The sequence below is a fragment of the Monodelphis domestica genome, chromosome 4, assembly GCF_027887165.1.
Source record: "Monodelphis domestica isolate mMonDom1 chromosome 4, mMonDom1.pri, whole genome shotgun sequence".
Lineage (NCBI taxonomy): Eukaryota > Metazoa > Chordata > Mammalia > Didelphimorphia > Didelphidae > Monodelphis > Monodelphis domestica.
The window spans coordinates 391,428,450-391,443,741 of record NC_077230.1 but is presented as its reverse complement, the minus strand read 5'-3'; the positions used below and the strand labels follow the sequence as shown (position 1 = coordinate 391,443,741).

Here is a 15,292-nt window from a genome sequence, read left to right as displayed (position 1 = left end):
AAGGGCCAGCTAGGTGGCACAGTGAATCAAGCACCAAGCCTAGAGTCAGAAGGACTTGGGTTCAAATCTGGTCTCCAACATTTCATAGCTGTGTGACCCTGGGAAGTCACTTGCCTAGCCCTTGCCTTTCTGTCTTAAAATTGTTACTAAAGCAAAAAGTAAGGATTTAAAATGAAAAAGGAACAAAAGCAATTAGATCTGTCCAAAAGAGGAATGAATGGGCTGCCCCCAGTGATAGCAGAGCTCCCCTCACAAGATATATTCAATTGAAGGCAGGAGGTAGAATGGATTGAGAGATGATTCTTGTTCAGTTAGGGATAGAACTGTGAGGTCCATGAGATACCGTCAAACTCTGAAATTATGGGACTAGATAAACATTCCATGTTCCTTTGTGTATTTCTGCTCTGACATTCTCGTCTCCATTGCTCAGGCTTTGGTTTCTCCATGTATAACATAAAAGAAATGCTCTCCACCACCACCCTTCCAATTACTCTTTCTAGGATGTGTTAAGTGCCAATGAGCACCACAATGGTGGTGATGTCACAATTAGAATTGGAGGTGGAGGGGTGGAGGAAGAACAGGGCAGAATTACAATAACCAAATTGGGGGGAAGGAGGGGAGGGTGACCCAGGGCATTGACTTGCCTGTGTTTTTACCTCTTCCCTTTTCTTGGGATCACATATTCTTTCCCTAGTCACTAGTTGGAGTCATGAACTCAAAACTTAGCCCCATAGTGGACACTACTGTGTGATTTGGGGTTGAATCTTGATTCATTCATTCCACAAACATTTATTAAGCACATGCTAGACACTGGGAGTCCATTTGATGTAGGCTGAAATGTCCCACAAAACCTGCCAAGTAGCTGTAAACAATGTAAAGAACAGAGAAACAATCATTAGTAGATTAGTACGGGGCCACCTTTCAGATAAGATGTATAAGTGTCTTAGAGTCACAATTATGAGAAAACCCCTCCCATCAATCTTTAGCCATAATCTAGTTTATTGGTTGAAGGTCTCTGGACAGCAACTAGAGGGGGCTCAGTTTCCCAGCCACACAGGTCTAGGTTCAAACCATGCTCAGTGTCCACACTCGTGGTCTTTCTTAAAGTCTTCACTGAAAAGAGCAAAATTTGACCAAAAGTTGCCCACAGGGGTATAACATATCATTAGCATCCCATTTACATTGCAGTTTGCTCTCCCCAGTAGGCAAATAGAGTGAATCATGGGTAAAGCTACCCAGACCAAAGTGGATCACGGGTAAAGTGATATCAGTTCCCTGGAGACAGAGTTCAACAACCACCCAAACAAATGACCCCTTCCTTAATAACTAACCAAGATAAAAGCATTCCTGAGAACCTGGACTCCCTTTTACCTTTACTTACCTTTTGCTTACCACCCCATCCTTTGCTTAATTTATTCATCTCCTCACCTTAAATTGCTTTATTTGCTTTCTTGATCTATAGCCACTCTATGACTTTATTCCATTATAATAAAGCTTGTTCCTTCGCGATGGAGTTAGTTCGAGCTGTTAATCAATTCTTTGGTCAAGACCCAAGTCAGCCTTGCCCATATGATATTGACAAAAATGAAGTAATCCTCACCCGCAAGGAGCTTACATTCTAATGAGGAGAAGCAATACATACACAAACACCAATTAGATACAAAGTTGGTAGAGTGTCCTCACTGGAAGTTCCTTAAACTGACTAAATTACAGGTCTGGTGGCAGTTAGGTAGCCTAGTAGGTAAAGCACTGGGCCTGGAATCTGGAAGACCCAAGATCAAATACAGCCTTGAGCATTCCCTAGTTGTGAGATCCTGGACAAGTCATTTAACTTTGGTTAGCTTCAGCTTTCTCTTCTGTAAAATGAGTCCACTAACCCGAGGGTTGTGAGTCTGAAATGAAAAAGCACTTAAAATAGTGCCTAACACATAGCAGGCACTTTAAAAATGTTAACCAATATTGGTTAGCATCACTGTGAATTAATGTGTATATATACACATTTCTATGTATGTGCATTTATAGACATATCATATACAACTGGTGATCCATGCATGTGTACACTCTAGCACAGTCATACACATGCATATACACACACAGAGTAATGTTGAGGAGAGTGAAGAGAATAACAGACAAGTGAGTCAGAACCTTAAAGGAAGCTCAGGATTCTAAGAGGTTCTGCTCAAGTATAAATTGAAGTCCATCCACCAATCAGTCAATTGATATTTATTAACTATTGATTATGTGCTTAAAAGCAGTGCTAAGTTGAATCATTTTAATTCTTAGAGATTCAACCTACTTCTCTATAAAATTAGCAAGCTTAGAATAGATTACTTCTAAAGTTCCATCCAGATTGAAGCTCTATGATCCAAGCCTTTTAACTCTTTGGGCCTCAGTTTCTCTAACGGTTAATATAGAGGAAAGTAATCATTCTCTCTTCGTTGGTTCTCAGAGATGTGAGGAGGAAATAGGAAGCAGTCTGAAGGGAAAATAATTGTACATCATAGACAATGCTCAATAATAACTGTAGGATCATAGATGGATGCTCAGAAGGTATCTTGAAGGAACGTTGACCATTGGTTCTCCTTTTCCCTCAGGGGCCACCTAGTCCAAATCATACTTGATCAAGGATCCCTTCTACAACACACTTGAGATAATCACTCACTCTGCTTACAAACCTCCAGTGAACAATGAGCCCATTTACTACCTTCTGAATCTACTTTCTACTTTTCCCAGAATCAGTGACTCTCAGTTAGAAGGGACCTCAATGACCATCTAGTCCAACCTATACCTGATCAGAATTCTCTCTTTGACATCTCCAACAAATGACTATCCAGTCTGATTGAAAAAAGCCACAATCCATTAGTTTCTACTCTAGGATGGCACCTATTTTGTAGTACATTTTCCTTAAGACAAAATCAACTTCAGTTTTGAACTGAAGTTGCTTTGAGCTCTTTTGTAGATGGGTGCTGGATTTTGGAAAGCAGTGTCACCTTACTGAGGAGCTGGGCCTTTTTAGATGTATCCTTGGTTTCACAGAAGACTGAGGGACCAGGATTTTGGTACCTAGAGGCAGAATAGATCTGCCCCATAAAGCTCAGACAGTAATTTACTTTAATTAATGCTCACTCTTAAGTCCATTAATCCTGGACTCTGACTTCATGAGCAGTCCCAGTCTCTCTCTGCCCTACGGGGAACTTAGGGAGAAACGAATTCTTAAGGTCTCTTCTTTTTCTTCATCTATTCCCTTTTCTCTCACATAAGGACTCCTAAATAAAGGAAGTAGGAACCCTCAGCTTCAAAGGAGAGTGAAAGTCTTGTCTGGCCCTCTATTTCTGACCTCTTTTGGTCCAAGAGGTCTCACACATCTCTGAAAATGAGACTTAGTAGTTTATTCTGTCCTCTGGAGTCTGGAAAGCTATCCTATTGGCATCTTTAAGGGCTGAATTTGCACTTATACACCTCAAAGACTAGATACCAAAAAGAGATGGATGGACTAGAATAAAATTGAAGAAGGTTAGAAGTAAAAGGAACCTTATATTTTGATTTTCACAGTTAAAATGTTCTTAGATGGGAGAATAACAAAGCTGGAACATATTAGAACTTGGAGCTTCTTAGAACATGAAGTGTCTGAGTTTGAAGAGACTTTAGAACACAGAATATCAGAACTGGGAGAGGCCTTTGAATATAGAAAGCCAGAGTTAGGAAAATCTTTAGGTCATATAATATTATATAGTTAATTAGGGCTGGAAAAGCTCTTAGAGACCCTGTAGTACAAGGGTTCTCAACCTGGGTTCAGGTTAAAAGACATTTGTTGCTTACTAGATTTCAATATAATTACTTTCCTTTGGAATCTTGTCTATTTTGTTTAATGCATTTAACATTATAATTAGAAGAGGTCCATAGGCTTCACTAGCCTGACTATCCAAGAGGACTATCAGAACCTAACTCTGATTTTACAGTTGAAGAAAAAGGTCAAAAACTTGACATGATTTGTTCAGGGTCATGGAACTTGTAAATAGCCGATCTGGGATGGGGTCCTGGGTACCTGTGACTTTAAATTCAGAGCACAGTGTCCCACAGCTTGCATTCACTGCCTTCACACACTGAATATGCTCCTGAATCATCCTAATACCTCATTTGATACCCAATAGGAGCAAAAAGGGGAGAAAGAAGTTTTTGGGGAATGGGGGGGGGTATCCATAAAGGTGTTGATTGTCTTACAGAGACACATACTGGGAGGGATGCTATTGAAGGGTCTTTGTTCCTTCTCACTGCAAGCACATTGACTCTCTCTTCCCTTTTATCTTCTCTCCCCTCCATTTTCTTCTCTTTCTCTTGACATCTATCTTCTTGCTTCTCTTCTCACTTCATTCTCTCACCTACCCCTTTTCTCTCTCCTCTTCCTTTTCTTCTCTTACTTGTTCCTTCTCTCTCTCTCCTACCTTGTTCCCTCTCCTATTTTGGTCCTCTTCTCTTGCTCTGCTTTCCTCTTTCCCCTTTTAATCTTTCTTTCATCTCTCTTTCCTTTCCCCCCTCTCTCTTTCCATTTGTTCTCTTTTCTTCCCTCTTATCATCCTTCTGTCTTTTCCCTCCCCTTTTTCTTCACTCCTTTTTTCCTGTTTGTTGGCTGATTGTTCTTTGCCTCATTTCTTCTCTCTCATTCCCTCTTAATCTTCTCTCTTTCATTTCTTCCCTCTTTTTCTCTTCTCCTTTCCCATGTCTCCTTTTTCTGTCTCTTTCCTCCCCTTCTTCTTTGTCTCCATCTCCCCACCTTTTCCCCTTTTCTTTCTGTTTCTCATCAGACTCTGCTTCCTTTTTTTATGCTATCCCAGAGGAAGCTGCTGAAGTTGTCTGTGTGGAAGAATGTGCCCAATTGGGCACTGTGCCAACTGAGGTCTTTGTGCAAAGAGAAATGTAGGTCAATGAGATAAATTGTTCATTCAAGGTGAGCCTGAGCGAGAGTGAGGCACCTGTGATCACAAGTGGCTGGAGCATCAGAGCACATGTCAGATGAATTCTTTTCTGGGCTCTGAAAAGCAACTACTAATGCCTCTGAAGGTACCCCTCCCTTACCCCTTCACCCCTCTCTTATAACTGAGGGTAAAGGTCCAGGGAAACCTTCTGTGGGCTAGATGTATGGTAATCTTGGCAGAGTCTGGTTTGTGTTAGGACATTGTAGTATGGGTCACACCTAAATGGTACCTAGTACCATCATCTCCCTCTTTAACACAATTTATAGTATAAAAAAGCTTTGGAGAATGATTTGGCTATGTGCATTGCTTGGCTGGGATCCATATGAGGAAATGACTTGCATACACCTGATAGTAAACTCCTATAAGAGATATTTTTAATTTATAGAATGTTACAGCTGGAAGGACTCTTAAGAACACAGAATATAAGAGCTTGGAGGAACTTTAGAAGACAGAATTTAAGAGCTAGGAAGGACCTTAGAACACAAAAGATCAGATCTTAAAGGGGCATTAGAATAGATAATGTCAGAGCTGGCAGGACCCTTAGAGAACAGAATATTATAGCTGGGAGGGTTCTGTGAACATAGAAAGCCAGAGACAGAAGGAACATTTGACCAAAAGATCATCAGAGCTGGAAGGGGTATTAGATTATAGAATGTCAGACCTATCCTCAGTGTTAGAATATAGAATGTTAGAGCTGAAAAGTAACTTTAAAACCATGAGCTTCAGAAAAGTAAGGGACCTTAGATCATAGACAGTCAGCATAGGAAGGAAGGCTCAAATATTCGATGTCAGAACTGGCCAGAACCTCAGAAAAGAGAATGTTGGGTGTACTTGAAGGAACTCACTATGCTTCTGATCAGACTGGGTTCTTCCTAAAGGCAGAAAGGACACATTCTTAAAGTTGGAGTGAATGGAAGAGACTATCTAAGTCCAATCAGTCAACCAACCAATAAGAATTAATTCAACACCCATTACTGTGCTAGGAACTGGGGATAAAAAGAAATAAGGAAATGGCCCATCATCTCAAGGAGCTTACATTCTATTGGGAGAGACAACATGTACCTATATAAGGAAGGAGAAAGGAAGAAGACTTGTTTGTAAACTACTAAACACATTACAAATATAAGCTCATTTTATCCTCACAACCCTCGGGGTAGGTGCTATCATTTCTCTTTTTTTTATAGCTGAATGAATAGAGCAACTATTAAATGCTTACTATATGTAAAGCATTGGGAATACAAAAGGAAAATAATGACAGTTCCTGTTCCCAAGGAGCTGCCTATTTATGCAAGTATAATATATACACTTAGAAGTATAATAGCAAATACAGTGCTTGGTGGGAGACACTAACATGGTGGATCAAGAAATGGTTTACATAGAGGGTGGTACTTGAGCTGATCTCTGAAGGAAATTAATAATTCTAATTCCTAACTAGAGGAGAGAAAACCTTCCAGGAATGAGAAATAGCTTGACCAAAGGCACAGAGCTGAGAAATGGAATATACTTCATTTCTTCTTATTCAATTCTGTCTAACTTTTCATGACCTCATTTGAGGATTTCTAGAATGGTTTGCCATTTCCTTCTCCCTTGCATTTTATAGATGAGAAACTGAGGCAAATAGGGTCATACACCTAGTATCTGGGGCCAAGTTTGAACTCAGGAAGATGAATCTTCCTGATTTGAGGTCTGATAGTCCTCCTTTGTACCACCTAGTTACTCCTATATACTTTCTGAAAATAGCAAAAAAGCTGGTCTGACTGTATCCTAGAGTATGTGAAGAGCAGTAATATACTGTAAAGCTGGTAAGGTCTCCTTTCTACTACAAATCTTATAAGAAGTTTACCCAAGTTTTCTTGAAGACCTCCAAAAAAAGGGAAATTCACTGTTTCTTGAGACTACTCCCATTTAAACAACTACAATTGATGGGAAATTATTTCTTTGCAGTTTTATCCATTTTTCTATTTGTGTTCTCTGGATCTGAGCAGAACACATCTAATGCTTCCTCTACATTGGAGAGCTCTATGTATACTTAAGCAAAGTGACCATTTTATCCCTGAGTTTTCTTTTGTTAAATCTTCCCAGTATACAATGGATTCCCATGGGGCAAGAACTTAAGACCCCTCACTAACCTGGTAGACTTCCCCTTTGGTTTCATTGTAGTCTGACCAAGACAGTATATAATGAAACTAGCACACTGTTTGTCCTCTATGTGTTCTGTAACTTATTGTACCTTGCAACATACTAAAACTGAGCAATTTTTCTTGATTGCCATATCTTAATAATGGACTCATATTGATCTTGTGGTCCACTAAAACCCCCAGATCTTAAAAAATCACTGATACCTTTTATTTATTATTTTATTACATTACCTTTTATCATATATTATTCATACCTTTAGTTATATGCTACAGATGTTTCCTAATATCTGCCCCCGGACTTGCCCCCTGATTTCCATGATAAAAAAGAACAATGTAAGGTAAAACCAACTAACACAGCAATCTTGTTACTCAGTCAATAAACATTTATTAAAAATCTACTGTGCTGGGGATACAAAGAAAAGAAAAGAACAATTTCTGTTCTTGAAAGAATTCAGTATGATGGGGGAGACAACATGCAAAGAGCTATATACAAACCAGATATATACAGGAAGAATTGGAGATAATAATCATCAGAGGAAAGGTATTACCATTTTAAGGGGGATCAGAAAGACTTATTATGGGATTTTAGATGGAAGGCAAACATGGAAGGAATATGAGGCATCCATCAGCCTTCACTTCTACACCAATCAGATGATATTTCATCATTCATGTTTCTTTAATCCAAGTTCAATGGGCCTTTTAGTATTGTTTTCATTGATACCATAATAACTATATTTCTCTCCCCCCTGGATCTTATTTCTTCACCCAGTATCAGATCATATAAATTTCCCTATGTTCCTATAAATTCCTCAAAACCCCCCAGATCTTTCTCAAATTGTAATATGCTAAGGTCTCCCTTCTCTGGTACTTGTGTGGATATTAGAGCTCAGATGAAAGATTTTACACTTATCCTTATTACATTTAAAAAGTACATTTATTAGAATTAGACCCAAATTAATACTCTAAGTACTGATTTTTTTCATCTATTGAATTAGCTATCTATTCCAGTTTTCTGCCATCTACAAGTCTGAACAGCATACCATCTACCTTTGCTCAAATCATTAAACATAACTAGCCCAGAATCAAGCACAATTTTGCAAAGAACATAACTTTTCTTGAGCTATTTTAATAGGAAATTCAAAATAGGTATTTTTTAATTGTGTTGACTTGGATAGGATATTGGCTGACCCACACTCTTCATTCATACTCTGGTTGATTGTTTGAGAGAGTCTGGGATTCCTGGAAAGTACCAACTCTTGATAAAGACTCCTCTTTGCCCAAAAAAGTAACAAATATCTTCTATTTTTAATTCCACCCACCACCCACCTGTCCTAATTTCTTGTCATCAATAATTTTAGGAGCTGGTTCAAGGGGGGAAAAGGACCTAAAATAGGAATCCAAAGAATTGGGTTTTAGTTTCAGATCTACCATTAATTAGCTCTTTGACTCAGGACAAGTACCTTCCCCTATCTAGGTCTCAGTTTCCTCATCTTCAAAATACTTTTAATACATCTGGAAGGAGAAATAACTGTGATTTCATTGGTATAAAAAACCTCCCAGCAATGGAACCATCGCTATAGATCAGCAATAGTTCAGTAATTTTCATGGTCTTAGAGAACTGCTGGTTTATTGAGAAATGAAATAGCTTGTTCAGGATTACATATCCAGTATTGAACTTGAGTCTTCATCATGAGGCTGCTTCTCTATTTCAGTTTACCTCTCATTCAGTATATAGTAACTGCTTAATAACTGTGTTGCTTTGAATTGAGTTTATAAAAATAAAGGAGTTAGATAAAATGACCTATAACTATTATATTCTAGGAATATTTGATAAGCCCAATTCCTGACAAGGCCCTTAGCCTCTCTGCAAATAACAATGGATTGGGTGATCTTTGAAATTGAATTGAAAAGACCTGGGTCCAAATCTTGCTTCTGATGTTTGATAACTCAGTGAACTTAGATAAGTCACACATTCCTCTTAGCTTAGTTTCTTTCTAAATGAAGAATCTGGGTGGCATCTAGGTGGCTCAGTGGATTGAGAGTCAGGTCTAGAGATGGGAGTCCCTGGGTTCAAATCTGGCCTTAGACACTTCCTAACTTTGTGACCCTGGGAAAGTCACTTGGCCTCCATTGCTTAGCCCTTACCATTCTTGCTTCGGGAAAAAATAAAAAGTATTGATTCTAAGATGGAAGGCAAGGATTTAAAAAAATAAATGAAGAATTTGTTTGAATTAAATGAAGCAGTTATTTACTTATCATATGCAAAGCATTGGGGATACAAATGACAGTCCTTGCTCTCAAAGAGCTCACATTCCAATTGGGGAGACAACACATATGGAAGATTTCAGTTGTGATTCAAATGGAAAGGACTTGGGTAAAACAGCAAAACAGATGATAATGCCTCTCGTTTAATGTTATTTCCACTGATAAAACTATATTCGTTTTTTGAAGTGGAACCATTTGATAGTGCCAAGGACTTCGGCAGCATGAACTTTCTTTTCTCAGTCTTCAATAGTTGTGACATCTTAAGGAATCAGTGTGGTTGCACATAAATATCCTTGGTTTCCCAAAGGATGTATAGACAGGATATAAGAACCCATGAAACTATGTAGGTAAAAGCAAGGTGGGGTTTCTTAAGTATATGCGCCATTGTAACATGTAGGGAAGTGGATCATGTATGCATGTATATATATATATATATGTAGAGAATAAACTCATTTATATGTATATATATATGTGTGTAATATATGCTTTGGAACTGTTAACTCTAAATTGCACTCACAATGGCAGACTGAATCCCTAGAGGACAGTATTATGTCTCCCTTCAGGTCTAGGGGTAGCCCCTTTCAGTTAGATGAGATCTTTCTAATTAGAGTAGAAATATAGAATAAAGTAGAGCAGAGAGCATGAAAATTTGCAGGGATCCATTGCGTTACTGTTATATGGAGCTCAAAGGCTACAGGACAATAGGATCATAGATTTAGAAGGAACATTAGATGTCATCTGGTTCAAGTTCAAAGAGAAGAAACAGAAGCTTCGAGAGCTTGAAAGACTTCTCTGAAGTCAAGTAGTAAGCAGAAGAGTCGAGGCTGGAACCTAGGTCCTGTGATGCCAAATGTAACACTTTATTTGCTCCACCATAGTGTGTCCTACAGAGACCATTGGTTACAGTCATGGAGAAAGTTGAGCTTGAATTGGGCCCTGTTCAATGGGCAAAGGAAGAGGAAGCAACAAGACTCGATGGTCAGCAGAATGGTATTATAGACTTAGAGGATGTTGGATTTCCCATCAACAGCTTAGCTGTCAGTAGTGTTTGAATTGAAGCTGATGCAGTGAAAAAAGGCCAGATTGAAGGTTTTACAAAAGCTACAGCATACCTAAATGGAACATATTGAGGATTCCAGGAAAAGGACTTCCAGGAGCTATGCGTTACTCCTTGGGCTATTGGCTTTTTAAGCTTGAGCTCACTTTCCCCTGGACTCTGGAAGAGAGTATATCATAGCTTTTTGTCATGGGGACCTTTTGTGCCATCTGTTTAAATTATATCACATGAGTAAGTGCCCTGTTTTAAAGCAAATTAAGTGTGTAACTCATTAGTATCAACTGATTATCACTTAGAGAGTACAGAGGTGAGAACTTGTGAATTAGAAAAATATTACTCAACCTCTCAGGGCTCCCCACCAGGCCCTGAAAGGAGATGTCATTGTTGTGCTTTAAGAATTGAGTCTGCCATTTTGAATGAGACCTAGGGTTAATAAATGTACAGTATGTGTTACATATGCATATAAATGAATTTATTTTCTACACATACACATCCATGAACCAGCTTCATACATACAGTATAATATAACATATGTATATACATGTATAAAATGCATATGTAGATGTAACATATAGGGCAGCTATGTGGTGTAGTGGATAGAGCATTGGCATGGAGTCAGGAAAACTTGAATTCAAATCTGGCCTCAGACACCTACTAGCTGTATGATCCCGGGCAAGTCACTTAACTCTGTTTTCCTCAATTTCCTCAATCTGCAAAATAACCTGGAGAAGGAATGGACAACCACTCAAGTATCTTTGCCAAGAAAACCTCAAATGGGGTCATGAAGAGTCAGTTAGGATTCTTTGGTTAAAATGACATGTAGATACACACGACACATACATGTATAACATGTGTACATGGGTCTGTGGAAACACATGTGTGTATTTAATACACATATGCTTGTATGTGTATACACATTTGTTTGTATATGTAGATATATGGAAAGAGATGCTATAGAGATAGAAAGAGAAAGAGTAGAATACTCTTTGTGCAGCAGAAACTTTGGAAATTATTGGAGAAGGATTATTGACTCTTTTTTTTTCTTGGAACTCTCCAACAATTTCCAAAATGACTGCTGCACAAGAGATTCTATGATTCTAGGTTCAGAAATGACAAAAGTGTAAATAATATCAATGAAAGAAAAAGTTGAGAAAAGAAAACATAACCTCTCTGGTCTCAGTTTCCTCATCTATATAATAGAGATGACAATCTTTCTGCTACTTATCTCAGGGGATGTTGTCATGGTTCAACAAAAAAAAATATGAATACTTTGAAAAGTCTGAATACCATAGGAAAGGGAGAGGAGCTCTCTGGTCACATTTATCCAACAATCACTCCTAAAGGAACAATACAAGAAAACTGATGGGGGAGGGGGAGAGAGAGAGAGAGAGAGAGAGAGAGAGAGAGAGAGAGAGAGAGAGAGAGAGAGAGAGAGAGAGAGAGAGAGAGAGAGAGAGAGAGAGAGAGAGAGAGAGAGAGAGAGAAAAAGAATGAGAGAGAGGAGAAAAAAGACAGAGAAAGGAAGGAAGAAAGGAAAGGAATGGCTGTTTATTTTGGATTTGATTGGTTCCCCAAAACAGATTGGGGTGGAGGAATCAAAAAAGAGAGACTTATTTTAGGCTTTCACTACTAAGTATTTGCAAATGAAAGGACCCAGTACTAGAATCACAGAATATCAACAGGTGAGAAAATCCTTAGGATGCAAAATATTTCTTCTTGAAGAACATAGAGTTAGAACATGGAATGCTAGAGTTCCTAAGGACTTTAGAATATGGAATATTAGAATACAAAATGTTTACATTGAGTACAAAAACCCACACAATATAAAATGTTATAGGGCAGCTAGGTAGCATGGTGGATAGAGAGCATCAGTCTTGGAATCAGGAAGTCCTGGGTTTGAACTTGAACTCACATACTTCCTAGCTGTGTGACTCTGGTCAAGTCACTTAACCCTAATTCCCCAGCCCTACCACCTTAGAATTGATATTTAGTATCAATGATAATAAGTATGCTTAGTATTGATTCTAAGACAGAGGGTAAGTTGTTTTGTTTTGTTTTTTAAATATAGAATGTTACAACTAGGAGAAATCTTAAAACAAATAATATTAGTGCTAGAGGGAATTTTAGAACATAGAATTTCAGAGCTGGAAATATAGCCTGAAAAAAACCCCTAGCATTTGCATAATACTTTTGTAAGAAACACAGCCTTACCTAAAGAGAAAATTCTTACTTGCTTGTGAAGTAGAATAGTCCTTTATTAATGTCCTTGCAAAAGTGGGTACCCAACCAGATTTTGATAGAGGCACACCTCTTGAGGGCAGCAGGATATATTCCCTAAGCCTAGCCTGGGAAACCCTTCCCTGTTTCCTCATTGGCTGAGAAAAATCAGAGATTACAGTTTATCTGAAGAAGCTAACTAACCCATGGCAACCTCCACCCTTGATGACCTTTCCCATTGAGAATCCCCTTTCCTTCTATGGTCTCATCTCTTAACCCTTGGTCTTATGACAGCTGAGCTCTGATACAGGACTAGCTAAACTGGTTTCTGCTAAGTTTTTGCTCCTCTAGGACCACAGTTTTGACCATGGGATTCCTTCTGATTGGCCAAGGGATCAAGGTTGAGGTATGAGGGGGCAGAAAAGGTTTGACTCAACGGAATTTGGTTGTAGATGTCAAAAAATGGAAGTTTCCATTTCCCTCACTTTAAGGTTTGAAAAACATTGTTCATATTTTGTTTCATTTGTTCCTCACAACAACCCTGGGTGATGGGTGCTATTATCACTCTCATTTTACAAGTCAGGAAATTGAGGTAGATAGCAGTTAAATAATGTGCCTGGGGTCACAGCACTAGTAAGAGTATGAGGCAGAATTTGATCTCCTCTTCCTAATTCCAGGGTCAGCTCTCTATCCATTATTAGGTCCTAGAGACCATTTATTCCAGTTTTCTCTCTGGATACTGAGGAGAAATTAGTAATATCGATGTCATCCCTTGGAAATCTGGATTCAAATTTTGTGTCTACTACTCTGGGAATGTGACCGGGATGATGGGTTAGCTGTTGACCAAGTGACTGAAAAAAAATTCCAGGTAGGACAGGGCTCCTCCTCTACATGTGACCTGAAATGAATCTCTGAATCTCCCTAAGCCAGAGTTTCCATAGCTAGAAAAGGTACAAGACTAGCTCTTGTGCCTATGTTAGGTTCAAATAAGATAATAGACATAAGACTCTTAGAAAACTCAAAAGGGCCATACAAAAGTAACTTCTTCCCCTCCTTTTTTTTCCCTCAACATCATCACCATTATTATTATTATTATCTTTTCTGCCTTCCTCACAAGGCTGTTCTGAGGATCAAATGAGATAATGGATATAAAGTACTTCATAACAGTGGAGTGTTCTATAAATGTCTTCTATAATTCAAGAGATCTATGATTTCATCAGTGGGAACTCCATTCACTGACCCACATCTGAACCTCTCCACACCTTACTGGGTGATTTCATGAGTTACTGTAGAAAAAAAAGAATAGAAAAATCTTCAAAGGAGTTAATGATGAGTTTAGCTAGACCTTGGATGACAGCCTATAGTCAAGCCATACCTAAAACCTTCTCATTCTGGTAGGACCTGGAAGGTAGGAAGAACATTGAATTTGACCCCTGTGTTCAAATCCAGGCGATGACAAGAATGTACTAAGTACCATCTGTATGTGGGCACCATGTTAGGTACTCAGGAAATGAAGCTAGAACAAAACATTATTTGCCCAAAGGGTCTTACATTCTAATAAGCAAAAGAACATGAATAAAAATAAGTATCTATAAATGATGGGCAGAATAAATACAATGAACACCTGTGCAGCTTAATCTTTCCAGGTCTCAATTTCCTAATTTGTAAATTGAGGAACTTATGACATCTAAAGTACCTTCCAGCTTTAAATTTATGATCCTAGGTCCAAAAATTCCTTTTAGTTTGAACATTTAATGTTTGGGGATCTCATCCAGCTCGAACGTTCTATGTCCAAGGGTTCCTTCCAGCTCTAACTTTCTAGGTCCTAAGGCCTTTCCCAGCACTGATATTCTGTGTTCTAAGAATCCTTCTAGCTCTGACATTCTGTGTTCTAAGCATCCTTCCAACTCTGGCATTCCATGGTCTAAGAGTCCTCCAGCAGACATTCTGTAACCCAAGGGCCCTTCTAGCTCGGACATCCTATGTTTTAAGTTTTCTTCTGACATTCTATATTCTCTTGTATATTCCCAAATTAACATTCTATAATCTGTCACTGGGGTTTTGAAGGAGGACTAGGAGCTGGTTAGTTGAGGCAGAGAAGGGAAGCTGTTTCAAGTGGGGAAAATGAGGTCATCTACAAAGTTTCTTTCAGTTCTAGGATTGTCTTATCTTAAATATCCCCTTCCTCACTAATTTCCATAATTTTGTGTATGTGTATATGTGGGTATGTGTCTGTGTAGAAGATTTTCATCTTTCCTCTTTGCCTGGACCTCCACAATGTCTAAAACAAATGTACATAATAGCCAAAAGACCTGCATGGCCAGACTTTGCCCTTGTTTAGTGCTAAGAACTCATTTATTTGTTCTCTGACTATCCAGAAGCACCCATTTCACATTCAGAGGACACCTCCTGTCCTTAACCTTGTGCAGAATTGAAGTTCAAAGTTGTTTTCTTCAGACACTACCCCATTCACCCTCCAAAGAGCAGCCACTATTCTGTGCACACAGGAAATGAGCCCAAACCACCATTGCTCAACTGGAAATATTGTCAACGGTTCTTCCAATTCCCTTGCCTTTTTCCTCAAAGATGGCACTCTGCTACTTTTTTTTCCCCTGCTGCAGGTGCTAATGAGATTGTTCGTA

At 38.7% G+C, this 15,292-nt stretch overlaps 1 pseudogene; it reads left to right on the top strand.

The window, feature by feature from the left end:
• The first annotated feature begins 1,508 nt into the window (after positions 1-1,508).
• Positions 1,509-15,292, top strand: part of LOC100619247 (SNW domain-containing protein 1-like) — a 47,984-nt pseudogene continuing 34,200 nt past the window's right edge.